Here is a 20008-nt window from a genome sequence, read left to right on the forward strand (position 1 = left end):
TATCATTCAGCATGTGCCATTTTGACATTTTTGTGTCAAATGCATGTCTCATTCTTCCTCTGAAAAGTTCTGTACTAACTAATGTAGTCCTGCATTATCATCTTATCTAGGGCAGGTATCAGCCATGTCATCAGACACATCACATTGCTGGAGGCCAGGTGATGACCGCACACACATTTCCATATGTCCGGCATTCTTCTCTCTGCAGTATTGAACATGTTTTGAGGTCACATTCCCATTGCTGTATCGATTTTTTGTGGCAAAACTCCAAATATGTCAGAACTGCTCATCAAATCACTAACAAACCCTGCTAACATTTCAGGAGACGAAAGTTATCAATCTATGGTCACAAGACACAGATGGGCAGACAATTAGACAGTAAGTATGTTACAATTTATCAGAAAGCACAAGATGTTTGGCACAAAGGTGTCTGGTTACTATATTTTATCAGATTTGCCAAACAAGGATTATTTTAGCTATATTTTATAGTGACTAGAGATGAGCAAATCATCTAAGATTCCCTTTGCTAAGGCTGCATTCAGATGAATGTGATTTCTCCAGTCCCGTATTTCTATGCCTTATGAGACTGTATATATCGGATGTTTTTCATCCGTATGCAGCGCGTATTTGACCCTTATTTATACGTCCCCATAGACTTTTAGGAGGGTTTGGAACTGAAATCCGGGAGAAAATATGACATGCGCTATATTTTTAAACGGCTTGTATATGGTCCGGTGTGAACAACTGCAATGTAAATGGTTAAAAGTATCGTCCATAAGTATCGTAAAAGTAACCCTCCTCTGATCCTCTAAAACACTATCACTATTTTTGTGTGTACCATTTTATATAGGGGACAGTGTTATATCTAACAGGCTTGTGATAGATACTTTTTGCCACTTTCATATGATTATTTTAAGGGTTTTATTTTGTGTCCGTTTGTACAAACTATAACAAAGCGCCATGAAGAAGCATTTGGCAGAGGAGCCAGTACCTGGTCCGGACAAATAACATGTTCTGTAAATGATACAGTATGATACAACCCTGTCTGTGCAAACAAGTAAGCTGGATATGCAAAACTGACTTTTTCACTTTGAGCCCAACCTCAATATACAAACCCTCACGTCACTAAAAGACAAAAACTGCAAGACATTATTAAGCAGAACTTCCAGGCAAATTCAACATTTCCTATTATTGGTGCAAGTTACAATGACATTTTGTTGACTATAGCACAGAAAGCTGTCATTACTCACCGCATTGTTACTCACTAGTAAAAAGACACCAGTACATACCCCCGTCTTCCCAGTCTTCTCTCCACTTAATCCATTGGTTCTGTGAGGAACACTACTGTCTGGTTCTTCTGTACTGGCAACTCTATTCTGTTTTGCAGAGGTTTAATACTTTGGCCTGAAAGTAGGTGAGAAAGCATCTGAGAAAACTCCTGTGTGCCAAAACTATCCGGACTCCTGTGACATGCCAGGAATTTCCATCTTATTAATGAGCGGGGAGGAGTTGTGTAGGGGGGAGTAGTAAGGAACCACGGAGGTAGAGTGATCTTCACTTTCCTGAAAAGTGCCTGACACTAAGCTCTTCTTGTAGGTTATGAAAAAATGCTGCACTTTAGGGTACAGGAGTTAACCATTTCTAATATACATACATACATATATACACTCACCAGCCACTTTATTAGGTACACCATGTTAGTAACGGGTTGGACCCCCTTTTGCCTTCAGAACTGCCTCAATTCTTCGTGGCATAGATTCAACAAGGTGCTGAAGTATTCCTCAGATATTTTGGTCCATATTGACATGATGGCATCACACAGTTGCCGCAGATTTGTCGGCTGCACATCCATGATGTGAATCTCCCGTTCCACCACATCCCAAAGATGCTCTATTGGATTGAGATCTGGTGACTGTGGAGGCCATTTGAGTACAGTGAACTCATTGTCATGTACAGGAAACCAGTCTGAGATGATTCCAGCTTTATTACATGGGGCATTATCCTGCTGAAAGTAGCCATCAGATGTTGGGTACAGTGTGGTCAGAAAGGGATGGACATGGTCAGCAACAATACTCAGGTAGGCTGTGGCGTTGCAACGATGCTCAATTGGTACCAAGGGCCCCAAAGAGCGCCAAGAAAATATTCCCCACACCATGACACCACCACCACCAGCCTGAACTGTTGATACAAGGCAGGATGGATCCATGCTTTCATGTTGTTGACGCCAAATTCTGACCCTACCATCCGAATGTCGCAGCAGAAATCGAGACTCATGAGACCAGGCAACGTTTTTCCAATCTTCTACTGTCCAATTTCGATGAGCTTGTGCAAATTGTAGCCTCAGTTTCCTGTTCTTAGCTGAAAGGAGTGGCACCCGGTGTGGTCTTCTGCTGCTGTAGCCCATCTGCCTCAAAGTTCGACTTACTGTGCGTTCAGAGATGCTCTTCTGCCTACCTTGGTTGTAAACGGTGGTGATTTGAGTCACTGTTGCCTTTCTATCAGCTCGAACCAGTCTGCCCATTCTCCTCTGACATCAACAAGGCATTTCCGCCCACAGAACTGCCGCTCACTGGATGTTTTTTCTTTTTTGGACCATTCTCTGTAAACCCTAGAGATGGTGTGCGTGAAAATCCCAGTAGATCAGCAGTTTCTGAAATACTCAGACCAGCCCCTCTGGCACCAACAACCATGCCACGTTCAAAGGCACTCAAATCACCTTTCTTCCCCATACTGATGCTCGGTTTGAACTGCAGGAGATTGTCTTGACCATGTCTACATGCCTAAATGCACTGAGTTGCCGCCATGTGATTGGCTGATTAGAAATTAAGTGTTAACGAGCAGTTGGACAGGTGTACCTAATAAAGTGGCCGGTGAGTGTATATACACATACAAGTTCTGTTGGATATTTATTTAAAAAATGTTGTTTTGTCTAAAACAATGCAATAAATCAGTTTTAAGTGTAAACAAAAAATAAAATTACGTTACTATATAAAGTAGAATAGACAACTGAGAACAAGATTTTACAGAATATGCTAAGCACGCTAGGATGAGCCATCTCGCCTGGAGGTCAAACACCTGAATCCAGACAATAGGGATTCCCCTTATAGCATCACCTGGTGTCTGCAGGAGGGGAGGGATAATAATAGAAGTGAGAGCCATGAACTGGTGATAGGTAGGTGACGCATGGCATAGACAGCCTTGTTCACTGCAGGTTCTGATCTTTTTTTCTACATATCTACAAGTTATCTATTGTAGTAAAAGTGATATTCCTGCAGAAAGTATTTCACAAAAATATCCAATGTGAACACTGGACATATAGCTCCAACAAACATACCTTATATACTGGAGTATAAGCAAAGTTTATTCTAATATTGTGTTTATTATAATATTGTATCATACGAATTATAACACAAAATACTGGAAAAACCTATTGACTCGAGTATAAGCCGAGGGTCGGAAATGCATTGGTTACAGGCCCCTAGTACATAGCCTGCCCAGCCCCTTAGCCCCAATATAATGCCTGTAGGAAAAAAACAAAAAGTGTAGTCACCTTCCGACACGCCAACCCCGCCGGCAAGTCCTCTTCTATCAATCGCAGCCCAGTATCTGCTCCGTGTCGGCGCGTGGTTCGTCGTGGGCAGCTTGCTGACATCATAGTGTCTGCAGAAGCCAGCGCACACATTAGAACGTCAGCGAGCGGCTGACGCCATGGTGCCTGCAACGGACCGTGAGCGGACACTGAGCCAATGCCGTAGCCGCGATGGATATAGGAGGACCTGCCGAAGGGGCATTAGAAGGTGAGTACACTTTTTGTTTTTTTCCCCCCAAGCCAAGTTAGGGTTTTTCAGAACATTTTTTTTGTGCTGAAAAACTCTGTTTATACTCGAGTATAAACAGTTATAAACGAAATATATAGACAAATGTCACATACAATGCTTCCTAAGAAGGCAAAGAATTATATTTGTTAAAGGGGTTGTACCAAACACAGGATAGGGATACAAAGCTGATCAGTAAAGGTCTCTCGGCTGAGACCCCCACTGATTACGGAGTAATTCAGAGCTCAGTGACGAGACCCCCATAGATGGACCCCATCACGATAACGGGGGTCAGATGGGGTCAGAGGTACCTCTGTCGGACCCCTTGTCACTCCCTGAGATGAATGGAGCAGACGGCCAAGCCTGTTCATTCTAATCCATTCATCTTCATGGAGCTGACGGAGATTGCCGAGCTATGAATTTCTGCAATGGAACCAGTACCTGGGTAAACTTGAATACTACCACAGTGCTGTAATGCTATGCCAGCCTACAACAGGTTCAGAAATCGGTTTATGAGGCACTTTTATTCATAAAATATCTGTGTGTAGTGTATGATACCTAGGATACACTAGAAAATTACGATCAGTAACATCAGCACTATGAAATGTGCAGACTAAACTGTACTTGTCCCGTCAGCCATCTCCGTGCAAGACCTCCCATGTATAAAATGTTAAAAGCATTTCACTACAGTCCAAGTTTCATTCCATGCAGCAGCAATGTTTAACATAACCCGGCGCTGCTTAATGTTGTCTCCCTACACATTCCATACATGACACTATGGTCATGATCCAACTCCTCTACAGCACATATTGGGGACTTCTACCAATCACTTGTGGACACACATTAAATTATTCACCAATATATGTGATAAGATCAAGTACCTGGTTCCTTAAACATGTATGCAACAGCTAGACAAACAGCATATCTCATATTTTGCTTTTTTGGAAGTATTCTTCAATCAACCCATAGGTCAAAAGGGAACCACTATCAAAAGTGTGTCTTTTGGGTATATGCTGAATGGGTAATCATTAACTTTATTTTCAGTGTATTCACAGCCTTCCATCTATTCACAGGGAACACATGCAAGTGTTTCTCAATAAATTAGAACATCAGTTAAATGTTATTTTTTTCAGTATTTCAATTCAAAAGGGGAACAATTATGTAGAGTCATTACAAACAGAGTGAAGTATTAATTTTTGTTGATGGTTAAAGGGGTTTACCATCCACGGGATAGGGCCTAAATCTCTAACATAGAAATTAACGGAGCAGAATGGTCATGCACAGCTGCCTGCTCCATTAGTCCTAGTTTTCCCGATCTGCAGAGGTCTCAGCAATGACTTGGATAGAGCCTAACTTGTCTTTGTGGGAAAAGTTGTGTTGAAAGCATCCAACGCTGAGTTGCTGTTGCTTTTCAAGTGCAGGAAACAATGATAATGCAAAGTGTGATCTGGAGTGGAGCCTTTAAATTGCATCTAAAAATGTAATTGAGAAGCCATGTGTGAACACGGCCACAGGCTGCCAAAACACACATAAAACTTGTCTGCCAGATAGGCAGCAGGCTGACAGGCATCTCTCCCAAACCCCATATACATGGTCAGCTGACCATGCATTGTTATGAGAACAAAAGCATCAGAAATGATAAAATTAAACATGTCCAATGCTTCTCTTTCCCAACTTCTATCATTGAAGTTTGATCAAAATAATGTATAAACAAAAGCAAAGAGTTCAAGGGTATTGCATATACGCTGCTTAAGTATCAAAAGTTCTTGAATATCCCATAATAAAGTGGAAAATTGAAATATAAAATGCAATTATTTTGTCAAATGTAAAAAAAATACTAAAGAAAAGCACAAGGCAAACAATTCTTGCTACCGGGTTAGCCAGTGGTTACATGGATAAAAGTTGAGTCCTCAGTTGTTAAAGGAAACCTACCACTTGAAGTGGCAGGTTTCTGATGGAAATACCGGGCACCAGCTCAGGGTGAGCTGGTGCCGGAGCTTATTTTAGTTAGTGTTTTAAACCGCGGTATCGCGGTTTAAAACACTTTTTAAACTTTATAGCCGGCGCAGGCAGGTACGCGCTCGGCGCTTACCGTGCACGCGGCTCTCATTCACTTCCTATGTAGCCGCGCGCACGGTAAGCGCCGAGCGCGTACCTGCCTGCGCCGGCTATAAAGTTTAAAAAGTGTTTTAAACCACGATACCGTGGTTTAAAACACTAACTAAAATAAGCTCCGGCACCAGCTCATCCTGAGCTGGTGCTCGGTATTGCCATCGGAAACCTGCCACTTCAAGTAGTAGGTTTCCTTTAATGCCTTACAAAGGCAACTACTAAATAAAAAAGATGAGTATAGTTGCAAACTTATGAGACTACTTAGGTCTTGTCATCAGGCATGGTATAAGACAATATCTGAATAGAAGACATTTATACACAAATGGACACAGTATTGCTTTGGCTGAACAATCGATGTAAGAAGAGAAGAGCAGTAAATATTATAGTCTAATATTATTTGTCTTTTTTGGATGGTCAGAAATAAATTCATGAACAAGACAGGAAGGCAAGATGTACTAAAAAATAAAATGAAACAAAATTGTTGTTACTGGAAAGGCAAGGTACTGGCCTGTCTATTACACTTATAAAGACGGCCTTGTATTACCAATGCTGACCCCGACAAAGCTCCAGCAAGCTGCCCCACCGCAGGAAATTCTAACTCCTAGCAGTTCAAAGCCCTGGAGCCGAGATAAAGTGCTCAGTGTGCGCAGCACAAAGCTGCCTATTCACTGCCTGCTACGTGTACATAGTGACCTGCTCCTCTAGGAAACAAGTCAGCTCACCAATGACTAACGCCTAAAAAGTCTACAGTACAAGGAGCGCAGAGAAAAGAAGCCATCCTGGCTCTATAGTATAAAACACAATTTAGGACACTCACTAGATAGAAAATACTCTGTATGCTGCAGGTGCAGCTCCTACTCAAGTCAATACAAGGTCTGCTATGGGCCCTAACTGCATGCAAACAGACTGTTAATCACAAAGTGCATGGGGGGCAGATTTCATGGACCGAACTCCAATAATCATAGCTATAAACGATACATAGAGTTTTAGTTTCTAAACAGAATATAAGTGTGGGACTAAAAACAGGAATAAAGTTTAGAAATATAACCATGTTAAAGTTTAGAAATTCCCTGCATGACAAAGTGTTTGGGCCTTGAAATGCGGCCATCGCATGGTCCCCTACAGCAGTGGCGGCGAACCTTTTAGCGGCCGAGTGCCCAAAAAGACACCATCTTAATGGCACTGCCTTCAGGCATCACTCCGGATCAGACCCCAGAGATGCCATAGCAACGATGGGGGAAAGACCCCTAAAGGCATGTTAAATGCAGCGGTCGCACTGACCGCGGCATTTAACAGGTTAAACACCCGTGATCGGAGCCCACTCCGACCACGGGTGTTAACCGGGGATGTCAGCGGTAGATAACCGCTGACATCCCGCAACTCCAGATGCGTTTTGCTTGTAAACAATGCAAAACCTGTGTTGAATATTCCTGATCCTAAGCGTACTGGTAATGAATATGTGTTCGGGGAACAGTTACTCCTATGTTCACACAAACACATAATTACACCTCATTATAAAAGGTATACTGTACTATATGCGTACATACACATACATATGAGAGAGGTCACAGGGCAACACTTGTGTCTGCTTCCTTCCCCCTCCACAGTTTACAAATGGACGGCTTCTAACGGAACGCTGGCAGACTGGAAGAGTATGGGCGGCCATGGGCCCAGCATGAGCAGCATGCCCTGGGCGACCACTTATAATGCCCTAATGGTGTCAGAGTTATTTCTTCAGAGTTCTATAACAATATCACAAGATCATTACATGCTATCAGCCACTGAATATTAAAGGATCTTGTGCCAAGTTTTACCTTTAGGCTGACACATTAGAACTCGTCTGTGCAGAGTGGGTTATATCCCTTTTGCGGGCAAAGGATTTATTTCACTGTACAGGTGAAAATGTGGACCGACTGTATATAGGATGACAATAATCACGTGCCCAAAAAAAAAAAAAAAAAAGTACATCCCATTGTGCATGTGGCATAACTTGGCTGGAGCAGCCTATGGTTGGTGATTAAAGGGGTTGTCCAGGGTTCAGGTAATACTGTCTATGTCTCATTCAGACAGCCATGGTTGATCAGTGAATCATGGACCATCTGGTATCTTGTTTCACGGCCTGATCACAATGTAATGCATCATAGTGTCATACATGATACAGCAAGTCCCTTCTTCTCTAAAGGAACAGCAGCTATGACCTGTAATGATGATTGTAGCCGCAGCATGTCCTCTGCACTGTTGTCAGTCCGTGTAAGAGGACACTGCAAGATCTATGATACACACACCAACTATGGTCATCTGAATCTGCCCATGATGGGAGACGAGAAACTCTTGGTTAAACCAAAATTTGTACCCATGAACATCTATTCTATTACATCTAACGATAATGCATGACACCACACACGTAGCAAGTGTTCTAGGTAACACTTGAAATGAATGCAAGATAATATTTTAATAAGGCTTTTTAATTTGAAGGTAACATCCAACAAGACAGCAAGATTTACATTGATGAACATGTTATGCAATGCTAAACTGTGAGCTTATTGATAAACTATAACGCCCTATGGCTTTAAACATTCCTTCATACATACAGAACTGTGCAAATATCTGACCTTCTGCCCTAATTCATGAAAAGGTAGGTACCGTACTTTTCATCATACCTGCATAAATGTACAGAAAAAGCCAATAGAAGAAAAGCCAGATCCCGTAGCACAGTGATGGCGAATCTTTTGGTGACAGAGTACCCAAACTGCAACACAAATCCACTTACCGTATTTACTGTGAAGTGCCAACAGACACTTTAAGCAGCAACTTATTGCTACCTGTTCTTCCAATCTTTCAATCGTATGAGCCCCCTGAGGAAACCAATACAATTGAAAAAAGAAGAACAAATTCAGACTCCAAACAGCTTTAAAATAGCGTTGAGAGCAGCATCTCTTGCCTGGGACTACAGGAACATTTGGTGGATTTGGTCCTATGTGGTGAACTCTGTCCTGGGGCGATGGTCTGAATGCTGACAGAAATGCCTCTGAGTGCCACCTCTGGCACCCGTGCCATAGGTTCGCCGCCACTGCCCTAGCATATATCAGCAGAAATGCTACTAGATAGACAAAGTCAAACAGGGCTGAGCAAGAGTGTAGTATGAAAGTATGTATACAGATCAAAGGAGCCGATCCCCGACGCCTGTGTCGTGTAGGACGTTTGTAAAAAACCGCGCGTGAATGTACCCTAGGTTTTCAACCGTAGAAAAAAAACCGAATGTAGGGGGGTTCCTGCAGCCATTAAAAAAGGGGATACTGCTTCAAAAACTGAGAGGTGAATTAAAGGGGCTGTCCGATGTTTTGAGAAACATGGTTGCTGCTTTCTTTCAGAAACAGCATCACATCTGACCATGGGCAGTGTGTGGTTTTGCACCTAAGCTCCATTAATTTCTAAACAGATGAGGCCATGTTCATTTGCTGCATTGTCTGGCTGAAGCCAAAAATGCAGCAAGTTTAATTATGACCAATTAATTACGATGTAAGCTTTATTATATTAGTCAGTTGTTCTTGGAAGAAGAAGAAAAAAAAGAGAGAGAATCTCAGACAGACAATCTCCAGGATAAGATGACGGATTTACGACGTGTGTGATACAAATCCATGAATACCTGCACGGTACCTGCAAGTTGGAACAGTTTGTTTTTCTCTGGAAATGAAGGGTTTGAAGGACACACCAAAAACACATTATTGGAAGGAAGACAAATTAAAAATAGTTCCATGCACTACGCCCTGGCAATAGCTTACACGCCAATCTGTACAAATGTATATATATTCCTCTTATAGTGTAAGCCTACGCTGCGTACTGTGCACTTGCTGCAAAACTTGTCGCAGAGGTGTAAACACTGCAAATAATCCAATAATTGCTAAGTGCCAGCTCTAAATCTGTCAGCATTAGGTTGACGGAGATAAAAGAACACTACATTTATAGGAATTGCTGCCAAGTGCTTTTCATGTGGAGTCATTACATGGAAAAGAAAATCCTTGGACTGTGCTTCATATATGACAAACACAATAATCAGGACTCAAATGCGTAAATGCGGATTTGCGTTTCAAATGAAATGCAGGTGATCAGTAACAAGCACCACGTACATTATTTACAGGCAGAAAATGTGGGGTTTATGACCCATCACAACCATGTCATTGGATAAGGAAAATCCCCTCCCCTACTCCGGTTGGCTCAGCTGGGTTGCTCACCCCTCCTCTCTTCATATCAAGGCATTGTTACCGGCCGTAAACACGGGAAAAGATATAGCAAGCTCTATCTTTTTCCTGTGGGCGGTATAGTGTGGCGACACCCATAGTGCTCACCATACTGCGGTTGAACGCCATAGGCTTACATGGGGATCGACATCTGCCTGGATATCGGTCCTTCACACGTTTACTGTACTCAGCATATTAGTTCAGCGATTCTAGGTTAGGTATGGTAAGCTCCGCAAACGTATGTAGCACAGTTGTCAGACCAAACTAGCTTGTAAGCAACAGGTTAAAATCATCTTGCTGCATATTGTCTACTTAGTAACATACTTTTTTGGGTCACTAAACCACCCCCTTACAGACCAGTAAATTAGACTTCTAATAGAGCAGTGGTGGCGAACCTATGGCACTCAAAGCACTCAGTGGGGACACCCAGACCATCACCCCAGCACCTCCTCCTGCTGTCCCTAGCCACCCAGGATGCACTGTGATCAGTGCTATTTTAAAGCTACAGATCCTTAGCTGCCTGGGACTAGTGGAGGAGCAAGAGGTGCAGACAAGGCTGGGTTATTATTGGAGCTCCTGCTCTTCCTGCAAGAGCTCCTGCTCTGGACCCCAAAATTCTTCCTGTTCAGGGGCCCCTGGAAGGAAGCTACAATGATAATCGGAATTTGTCCTATTTTGTTCAACTGTATTGGTGTCCTTAAGACACAGATACAATTAAAAGCTGCCATATTGGCACTTTGCAATTAAATAAGTGGGTTTGGTTGTAATTTGGGCACTCGTCCAGGCTTTTTACTAAATCTAACATTCTCCCACAAATTCCAATATCCAGCTTTCCTACAGCTTTTACTCCCAAAGATATTTATTAATCTACAAAACCAAAATCTGAGTTATATGAAACCATAATACACCTACCATACGTGTGGGCCTTTCAGTCCGATCTCACAGCGTTCCACATTATGTGGCTATTCAGAAATACAATTCTCAGCAGACCCTAGAAACAGACCCTGGTATACAGAGGGTACGTCTCAATGATGTCTCATCACCTTTGCTTTTAGAAAAGTGCTAGAGTACTGGGTGTGCCAGGCGGGAAACACGTGACCTTCATAAGAGTTTCAGGCAAGTGTTGCACAACAAGAACAGGTATAAAAATAAAATCACAGGCCACATGTCAGATTTACTGGATGTGCACACTTCTAAGAGTCACAATAAACTTAGTTCTACAGAAATAGACAAATGCCAACATAAACAACTCATAGCATGATAGATCTCACAGTCGGGGCACACTTATCAATCACTTACGACAGAAGTCTATTATAATTGACACAATTAATAAGATTTATATATAGACTGTTTTAAGACAATTTTAAAATTAGTATGACTTCATTTGCTTCATTGTAAAAGGACCACACACCAGAAATTATAAAAATGTGCCAGTACAAGTATAAAGTTACTGTGAACACGTAGCAGAAAGCTCCAGCACATAAACGGACATTAAAATCTGCAGCAATATACCCAGACTTGGTACAGGTACAATGTAAGCTCTTTGCACATAACTGCTCTCTTCCTATGAATTCTGTGCAAAAATCTACGCATAAGAGAGGAGGAGGGGGTGAGCAGTAATTACATTACTATTAACGTTTGTGTTAACAAAACGCAATGTAAACACAATTGTTAATGGTATGTTTACATGTTTCATTAACTCAACTTTAATGCATGCATTTGTAAATACAAATGTTAACAGTAATGCAATTAGGCAAATCATCTCTCCTCAGCTGTTGCAATGGGTTTCAAAATGCAATGTAAACGCAAATCGTGAATGCAGCCTAACTGTTCACTGTTGCTTTTTTTTCCTCTTGTCTTTCTATAAATTGATGCTCACAGTATTTTTCTACTTCAATTTCTTCTTCTTTTAACATGCAAAAAGATATTGAGCTTTTTGAGCCTTGGAAACCATACAGCCAGAAGCTTTTAAAAACAACTTATTATTTTTGGCAAATGTACCTGAGGCTGGGTTCACATACGGCATTGAAACGCAATACAACAGCTATGGGGTGGAGATTTGCCTAATTAACCCCTAAAGGATGCAGCCATTTTGTAGCTTAAGGCTCAGCCCGATTTTTTGGATTCTGACTTGCGTCGCTTTATATGGTTATAACTTTTGAACTCTGTCACTTATCTATGCGATTCTGAGAAAGTTTTTTCCCCACATGTTGTACTTCATTTTAGTGGTAAATTTTGGCTGATAAATTTTGCATTTATTTACAAAAAAACAAGAAAAAATTGTGAATGTTTTGAAAAATTTGCCATTTTCGAAATTCAAAATCATTGAGTTTTCAGGCAGATAGATTTACCGCCTAAATAAGTTGCTGAACAACATTTCCCATTTGCCTATTTTACATTTTCATAATTTTTTAAATGTCTGGATAATTTATTTGCAGTTTTATATATTTTACGGCGTTATCGTGTGGGTTTAATAGTTATTTACTGTTATTCTACGGGTTGTTACGGACGCGGTGATACTATATATGTGGGGTTTGTGTTATGATTTAGACTTTTTTTTGCGTTATATGTCTCTTTATATGTTTTGGGGCTTTTGTGCATTTTTATTGATTTATTACTTATTTTTTATTGAATAACTTATTTTTTTTACTTTTTCACTTTTTCCAGCATGGGACATGAACAAGCAATCATCTGATTGCTTGTTCATGATAATACTCTGCAATACTTATGTATTGCAGGGTATTAGCAGTGTCAGCCTATGCACATGCATAGGCTGGCACTGTGCCAGTAACATGACATCATAGACGCCATCTTACCGGCAGTTCTTTCAGGCAACACTGGGGTCCAGATCGGTTTGGGGGGCCGATCGTGGGGGAAAGATCCCCTAGAGGCATGATAGATGCCATGGTGGCGCTGACAGCGGCATTTAACGGGTTAAGCACCCCCGATCGGAGCCCACTCTGATCGCGAGTGTTACACTGGGGTGCCGGCTACATGTTACAACCGGCACCCAGTGTGTCCCGATGGCGGTTCGGCTCAGATCTTGAGCTGAACCGGCATCGGCTCTGCGTCCGATATATCGGATGCTGAGCCCTAAGTCACTGCACTCAGCATCCGATATATCGGACGCAGAAAGGGAAGGGGTTAAATTGCTGTTAACATTTGCATTTACATAACACAACATGAATGTTGTGTTAACAAGTCCATTTTGTTAACGCATTGTTAGCACATGCATCAACATTACTGTAAATAACACAATGTAATTATGCAAATTTCCTCACTCTGTTGCATTGCATTTCAAAACGCAATGTAAGCACACACGTCCTTAGTAACTGTGGGACGTGGCATGAGCTTTGCTCCTGCGTAACCGGCCTAAAGACTCATAATGACTGAAACGCAATTCAAGTGCCGTAAGGGGAGGAGCCTCTCTCGATCACGGATGCCTTTAGACCTAAATGTTTGCGTTTGGGAAGTAGTCAAACACATTGCAAGCACTTAGGTCTAAAAGCATCTGCGATTGGGAGAAGCTTCCGCTGCGTTTACACATTTTTAAATGCAACTAAACTAAAAAGAGAGGGGCATGTACTTTTCACATGTTGCATATAAACCCGCTGGGTTTGTGTTGGGTTTCTAAATTGTTGTCTGTACACGTCCCAGTCTTATGTTAGGAAATAGAAAGATCACTGTTTGCACAGTACTGGGGGAACCTGTCCTCATACACCTATCAGACCATATGTGTGGGTGCGGTGATAACCCCATTATGGCAGGTAATAAGTATAGATTAATCACACACATATAGAAGTGCAGCTATGCAGGGGGACTACAGGTCACAGCATGGCAGGGCCCCATGACCACACCTAGACTGTAGTGCCTCCGCTTCCTGTGTGCTGTGGGGTAGACCTCCCGCTATGCCCCCAGTAGTGGGTGTCACAGCATTGCCCCTCACAGCCGGGGCCGCCACATATAATAGAGAGCTCACCTGGTGCGACATCTGCTGCAGCCGGGAAAGTTCCGTGAGTCTCACCTGGGTGGAGGGGGAAGTGACTCACACTGAGGGAAGGAGGGAGGGGGCAGTAACCTGACACAGGAGAAGCCTCAGCTATGCTGGATACACGGAGCTGCACTGACACAGCAATGGCGTCCTCCCCACTCACTACCTCATGTGTAGTCTATGGACTGTACCTGTGCGCTGTACAATACATACACCTGTGCAGAGTAGCCAATCACCGCACTCATTTCATATTTCACACAACAGTAGGTAATTGTAGGTAGATTCTGGTTGGATGTTATGAGCCACTGTTCCTCTTCTTGTCTCAGACACAGTTCATACCTAGCACATAGATTACAGAAAGAGCCTTATTATGTATTAGTATGAATATGCTGTATATAACACATCTACACAAGACCTCAATTACCTCTGGAAATGTATCTAAGGGTAATTGGACACGTGGCGTTTTGAACGCATTTTTGGCTCGTTTTTTAGGGTGATGTCACACGTTCAGATTTTCAGATGCAGTTTTTGATGCCCAAACCAGGAATGAAGTAAAAGTAGGAGAAGGAGCAGCACCTTTCTATTATTTGTCTCACCCATTATGATCCACACCTGCTTTTGGCTTCAAAAACTGCATCTGAAAAACTGAACGTGTGCCATCACCCTAAGCAGTCCGTTATAAAACGCCTTTCCGTCGCCCCGGAGGTTCTCTTCTAGCTAGTCTTCGGGTTCCTCCGGCTCCTCTTCGGATTCCTCCGACTCCTCTTTGGGTTGCACCCACCACACACAATGATGTCAGATGATTGCTGACCTTCTTGTGTGCGCCACTGCCATCGCGTAGGGACCTGAAGAGGAACCGGAGGAACCCTAAAATGAGCCAGACACACCGAAGAGGAACTAGGGGACCCGAAGACAGACCCAGAGCCCCCAAAGCAAGAAGAGGACCTGCGGGGGGTTTGGGGTTGGGGGTGCATCGGAAAATTAGTACAGTGTTAAGAGATATATATATATATATTTTTTTTTTCCCAATTTTACTAAATTAAAACTAATTTGGAGAAAATACTGTTAATTTTAGCATCACCACCATTTCAGAGGCTTTTTTTATTCGAAAGGCAAATCTGGTTAAGGGTTTTTTTGTTCTTTTTAGCGGTCGTATTTTGGAGCACGTAACTTTTTTTTTTTATCATGTTATAATTTTTTAAGGGTATTAATATAAAGTATCTTTTTTCTAAACGTTTTTCTTACAGCTTTCACCGTGTGGGTCCAATAACGATACTGTTTTATTATACAGATTGTTAAGGACGCAACAATGCCAAATATGTGGGTGTTTTTTTGTATGTGGTTTTTATACTTTATTAAGTGTTGGTATAAGAATTTGTTATTTTAGGGGCTCATATTTTATGTATTTATTTTTTATCTTAATGTTTTAAACTTTTTTTTTTTTTTAACTTTAAAAAGAGAGTTTACAATCAGACCCAGAAGGGGTTTGACTGCTGCATTCATCGGGCAGCCATGGGCACTTGGCAGACCTCTGGGCCCGGAAGAAGCCTCAAGAGGCGAAACCTGAAGTCGGCGAGGTGTCTTGATGTTTTTATAGACTTTAAAACTCATATGCTCAGTTTTAAACTAGTTTACCATTAAAAAAACATTTTATACCTATGGGTTATCTGCATGAAGGTGTACATCCTTTTCCCTGTAGGATTCATGAATGGTTTTTGACACAGAGGTTGTGTGGGGAGGACTATCATTGATGGATTGCTAAGGGTTTTCTATTCCTGACTATGGTGGAGTGGTGAGAGAGACTTATAACAGGACGGAACTGTATCTTTCCAATGAGGAGTGAAGCATTTGACTTTTCCCTTTTTTGTATGTATTTGTGAGCACAGGTGAGAGTATGCTCTGTCTAATTGCTCCTCCATTGAATCTCTCTCACCTTAGGAACCAACTTTTACAATTGTCTAGACCTCAGGCTGCCCCGAAGAGGATCAGATCACCCGGTAAGCAGCATGTTCCCCGCAGACATACCGCGGTCATGTGTCAGGCTTCAAGCATAAATATATAAAGTTGTATTTTTTGGTGAATAATCAACAAGTGAGAGACAATTGTGGAATGAAATTTATTGGATATTTTAAGTTTTTGTGAAAAATTATAAACTGAAAAGTGAGGCGCGCAATATTAATCGGCCCCTATACTTTCAGTGCAGCAAACTCACTCTAGAAGTTCAGTGAGGATCTCTGAATGATCTAATGTTTTCCTAAATGACCGACGCTGATACTTATAATCCACCTGGTTTTAATCAAGTCTCTGTACAGTTGGGAGCCTGTTCCTTCTGGAATAGATATACTTGATTGGCTTAATCCCACATCATGTTTTTAGACTTCTTGTAGGTCATACATGGTGTTAAGTGGGCTGCCTTTCAAGGTGGCAAAAGGAGGCATTGTTTTCCATTTAACACCTTGGAAAACGTATTTGCATACTTCCCAGAATTCCCTAGTGGATCATCTATGGCTTTAAGTCTCCACACCCCCTTAACCCCTTCCCGACATGTGACATAATAGTACGTCACATGTCGGGTCCCGGTACATTCTATAAAAAGTGATCAAAAGGTCGTACAGTCCTAAAAATGATAACATTGCAAACGTCATCAAAATCCGCAAAAAAACGGCACCACCCACAGCTCCATACACCAAAGTATGAAAAAGTTATTAGCGCCAGAAGATGGCAAAATCCCCCCCAAAAAATTTTGTACAGGAGGTTTTAATTTTTTTAAATGTATGAAAACATTATAAAACCTATACAAATTTGGTATCCGCGGAATCGTACCGACCCAAAGAATAAAGTAGACATGTCATTTGGGGTGCACAGTGAAATCCGTAAAATCCAAGCCCACAAGAATACGGCACAAATGCGTTTTTTTTTACCAATTTCACTGCATTTGGAATTTTTTTCCCGCTTCCCAGTACATGGCATGGAATATTAAATACCACCATTTTGAAGTGTAATTTGTTACGCAGAAAATAAGCCGTCACACAGCTCTGTACATGGAAAAATAAAAAAGTTACAGATTTTTTAATGTGGGGAGTGAAAAATGAAAACGCAAAAATGAAAAAGGGCTGCGACGGGAAGGGGTTAAGGTGGCCTTAATTGTCAATCTCTCCATAAGGAGAGCACCTACCGTTGGACCCAGATCAAACAAAGAGAAGACTGGTCAGAGAAGCAGCCAAGCGGCTCATGATGAACTGCAGCGATCTACAGTCATGGCCAAAAGTTTTGAGAATGATACAAATGTTAATGTTTACAAATCCTACTGCATCAGGTTTTACAATGGCAATTTGCATGTACTCCAGAATGTTATAAAAAGTGATCAGCTTAACAGCAATTAATTGCAAAGTCAATATTTGCCTGGAAAATGAACCTTTTCCCCCAAAACACATTTCAACTTAATTGCAGGTCTGCGTTAAAAGGAGCAGCTAATATCATTTCAGTGATTGCTCCATTAACACAGGTGTGGGTGTTGATGAGGACAGGGATGGAGATCAATCTGTCATGATTAAGTAAGAATCACACCAGTGGACCCTATAAGAGGCTGATGCTTGGCATCAGTGTTTCTCTTCTGTTAACCATGGTTATCTCTAAAGTCATCATTGCACTGCACAAAACTGGCCTAACAGGGAAGAGTATCGCAGCTAGAAAGATTGCACCTTAGTCAACAATCTATCGCATCATCAAGGAATTCAAGAAGAGAGGTTCCATTGTTGCCAAAAAGGCTCCAGGGCACCCAAGAAGGACCAGCAAATGCCAGGACCATCTCTTAAAAGTGTTTCAGCTTCGGGATTAGGTTACCAGCAGTGCAGAGCTTGCTCAGGAATGGCATCAGGCAGGTGTGAGTGCATCTGCACGCACTGTGAGGCAGAGACTCTTCGAGCAAGGCCTAGTGTCAAGAAGGGACTGATATTCTGCAAAAGGTACAGGGAGTGGACTGCTGAGGACTGGGGTAAAGTCATTTTCTCTGATGAATCCCGTTTCTGATTGTTTGGAACATCTGGAAAACAGCTTGTTCGGAGAAGACAAGGTGAGCGATACCATCAGTCTTGTCTCATGCCAACTGTAAAGCATCCTGCAACCATTCATGTGTGGGGTTGCTTCTCAGCCAAGGGAATCGCTCTCTCACAGTCTTACCTAAAAACACATCCATGAATAAAGAATGGTACCAGAATGTCCTCCAAGAGCAACTTCTCCCAACCGTCCAAGAGCAGTTTGGTGATCAACAATGCCTTTTCCAGCATGATGGAGCACCTTGCCATAAAGCAAAGGTGATAACTAAATGGCTGAGGGAACAAAAAAATAGAGATTTTTGGGTCCAAAGGCAAGCATTGATTTTGCAAGAATGGACTGCTATCAGTCAGGATTTGGTCCAGAAGTTGATTGAGAGCCGCCAGGGAGAATTGCAGAGGTCCTGAAGAAGAAGGGTCAACTTTGCAAATATTGACTTGCTGCATTAACTCATTCTGTCAATAAAAGCTTTTGTTACTCATAATATGATTGCACTTGTATTTCTGTATGTGATAAAAATATCTGACAAACGCACATAAAAACCAGAGGGCAACAGATCATGTGAAAATATAATATTTGTGTCATTCTCAAAACTTATGGCCATGACTGTACAGCTGAGGTGGGAGAGTCTGTCCATAAGACAACAATCAGTCATACACTGCACAAATCTGGCCTTTATGGAAGAGTGGTAAGAAGAAAGCCAATTCTCAAAGATATCCATAAAACATCTCATTTACAGTTTGCCACAAACCGGTGGTCAGATGAAACCAAAATCGAAAATCTTTTGTCCACAATGCCAAACAATATGTTTGGCGTAAAAGAAACACAGGTCATCACCCAGAGCACACCATCCCCACTGTCATACATGGGGGTGGCAGCATCATGGTTTGGGCTTTTCTTCAGCAGGGACAGGGAAGTTGGTTAAAATTGATGAGAAGATGGATGGAGCCAAATACAGGACTATTCAGGAAAAATACCCATTGGAGTCTACAAAAGACCTGAGACTGGTACAGAGATTTATCTCCTAACAAGACAATGATCCCAAACATAAAGCAAAATATACAATGGAAGATTTACAAATAAACATATCGAGGAGTTAGCATGGCCAGGTCACAGTCCAGACCTGAATCCAATCGAGAATCTGTATAGAAACAATATCCCATGGGGATTCTGTCCTTTCTTGCATCTGTCTTTTCGAAGGCGACCTGCTTTCTTGAATGAGTTTGTGATGTAAATATGCTATATTATAAGAAATTGCAGACATGGAACAACCAACTTCTCTTGCCATGGCTGATAGGGTCACTCCTTTGGCCTTACACAAATCATTGCAAACCGGAAATGTAGGCTGCCCATTAACACCAATAGAAAATTAACACCAATAACTTGCATGTACTGTATCTAAAAGTGTTCTAAAATTTTGATCAGTTTTCTTTAACAATTATCTATTTATCATTTTTATACAATTAGAATAAAATACTGCTATTTAACTTTAACTGTAAATATATTAACATTGCACTACACAATGACCTTAAAGGACATCTACCACCAAGATGAAAGAGTGTATGAAAATGAGCCTGAGAGGCCCTCGGCTCCATAGGTGTTAGTGGAGCCTGGAGCCCCTCAGGCTCATTTGCATCCAGTCCTTCAGCCTGATGGTAGATGTCCTACCATTCACGAAATTGTGTATTATTCTCTAATTTAGATCTCCAGTGTATATTAACTTGCTCAAGAAACCTACTAAAGCAATTACTCATAAGAACACGTTTGACAACTTTCAGTGATAGTGGCAATATTATTGT

General features: G+C 41.7%; 1 protein-coding gene and 1 long non-coding RNA gene across 3 annotated transcripts in view; one reads left to right on the top strand and one right to left on the bottom strand.

Moving 5' to 3' along the window:
• LOC140077839 (ligand of Numb protein X 2-like) overlaps window positions 1–14334 on the bottom strand; it is a 42162-nt gene extending 27828 nt beyond the window's left edge. The window contains exon 1 of one of the 2 annotated variants that reach the window (XM_072125374.1): window positions 14145–14334. The gene's annotated coding sequence lies outside the window, so the exon portion shown is untranslated. Of the gene's footprint in view, window positions 1–1289; window positions 1426–14144 lie in introns of those variants that run through there. The other variant, XM_072125375.1, reaches the window with a different exon arrangement.
• A 1760-nt stretch (window positions 14335–16094) lies between these two features.
• LOC140076625 (uncharacterized) overlaps window positions 16095–20008 on the top strand; it is a 43321-nt gene continuing 39407 nt past the window's right edge. Inside the window, exon 1 of the long non-coding RNA XR_011849629.1 lies at window positions 16095–16153. This is a non-coding gene — a long non-coding RNA (uncharacterized lncRNA). The remainder of the gene's footprint in view (window positions 16154–20008) is intronic.

This window comes from Engystomops pustulosus, chromosome 9 (assembly GCF_040894005.1).
Source record: "Engystomops pustulosus chromosome 9, aEngPut4.maternal, whole genome shotgun sequence".
Lineage (NCBI taxonomy): Eukaryota > Metazoa > Chordata > Amphibia > Anura > Leptodactylidae > Engystomops > Engystomops pustulosus.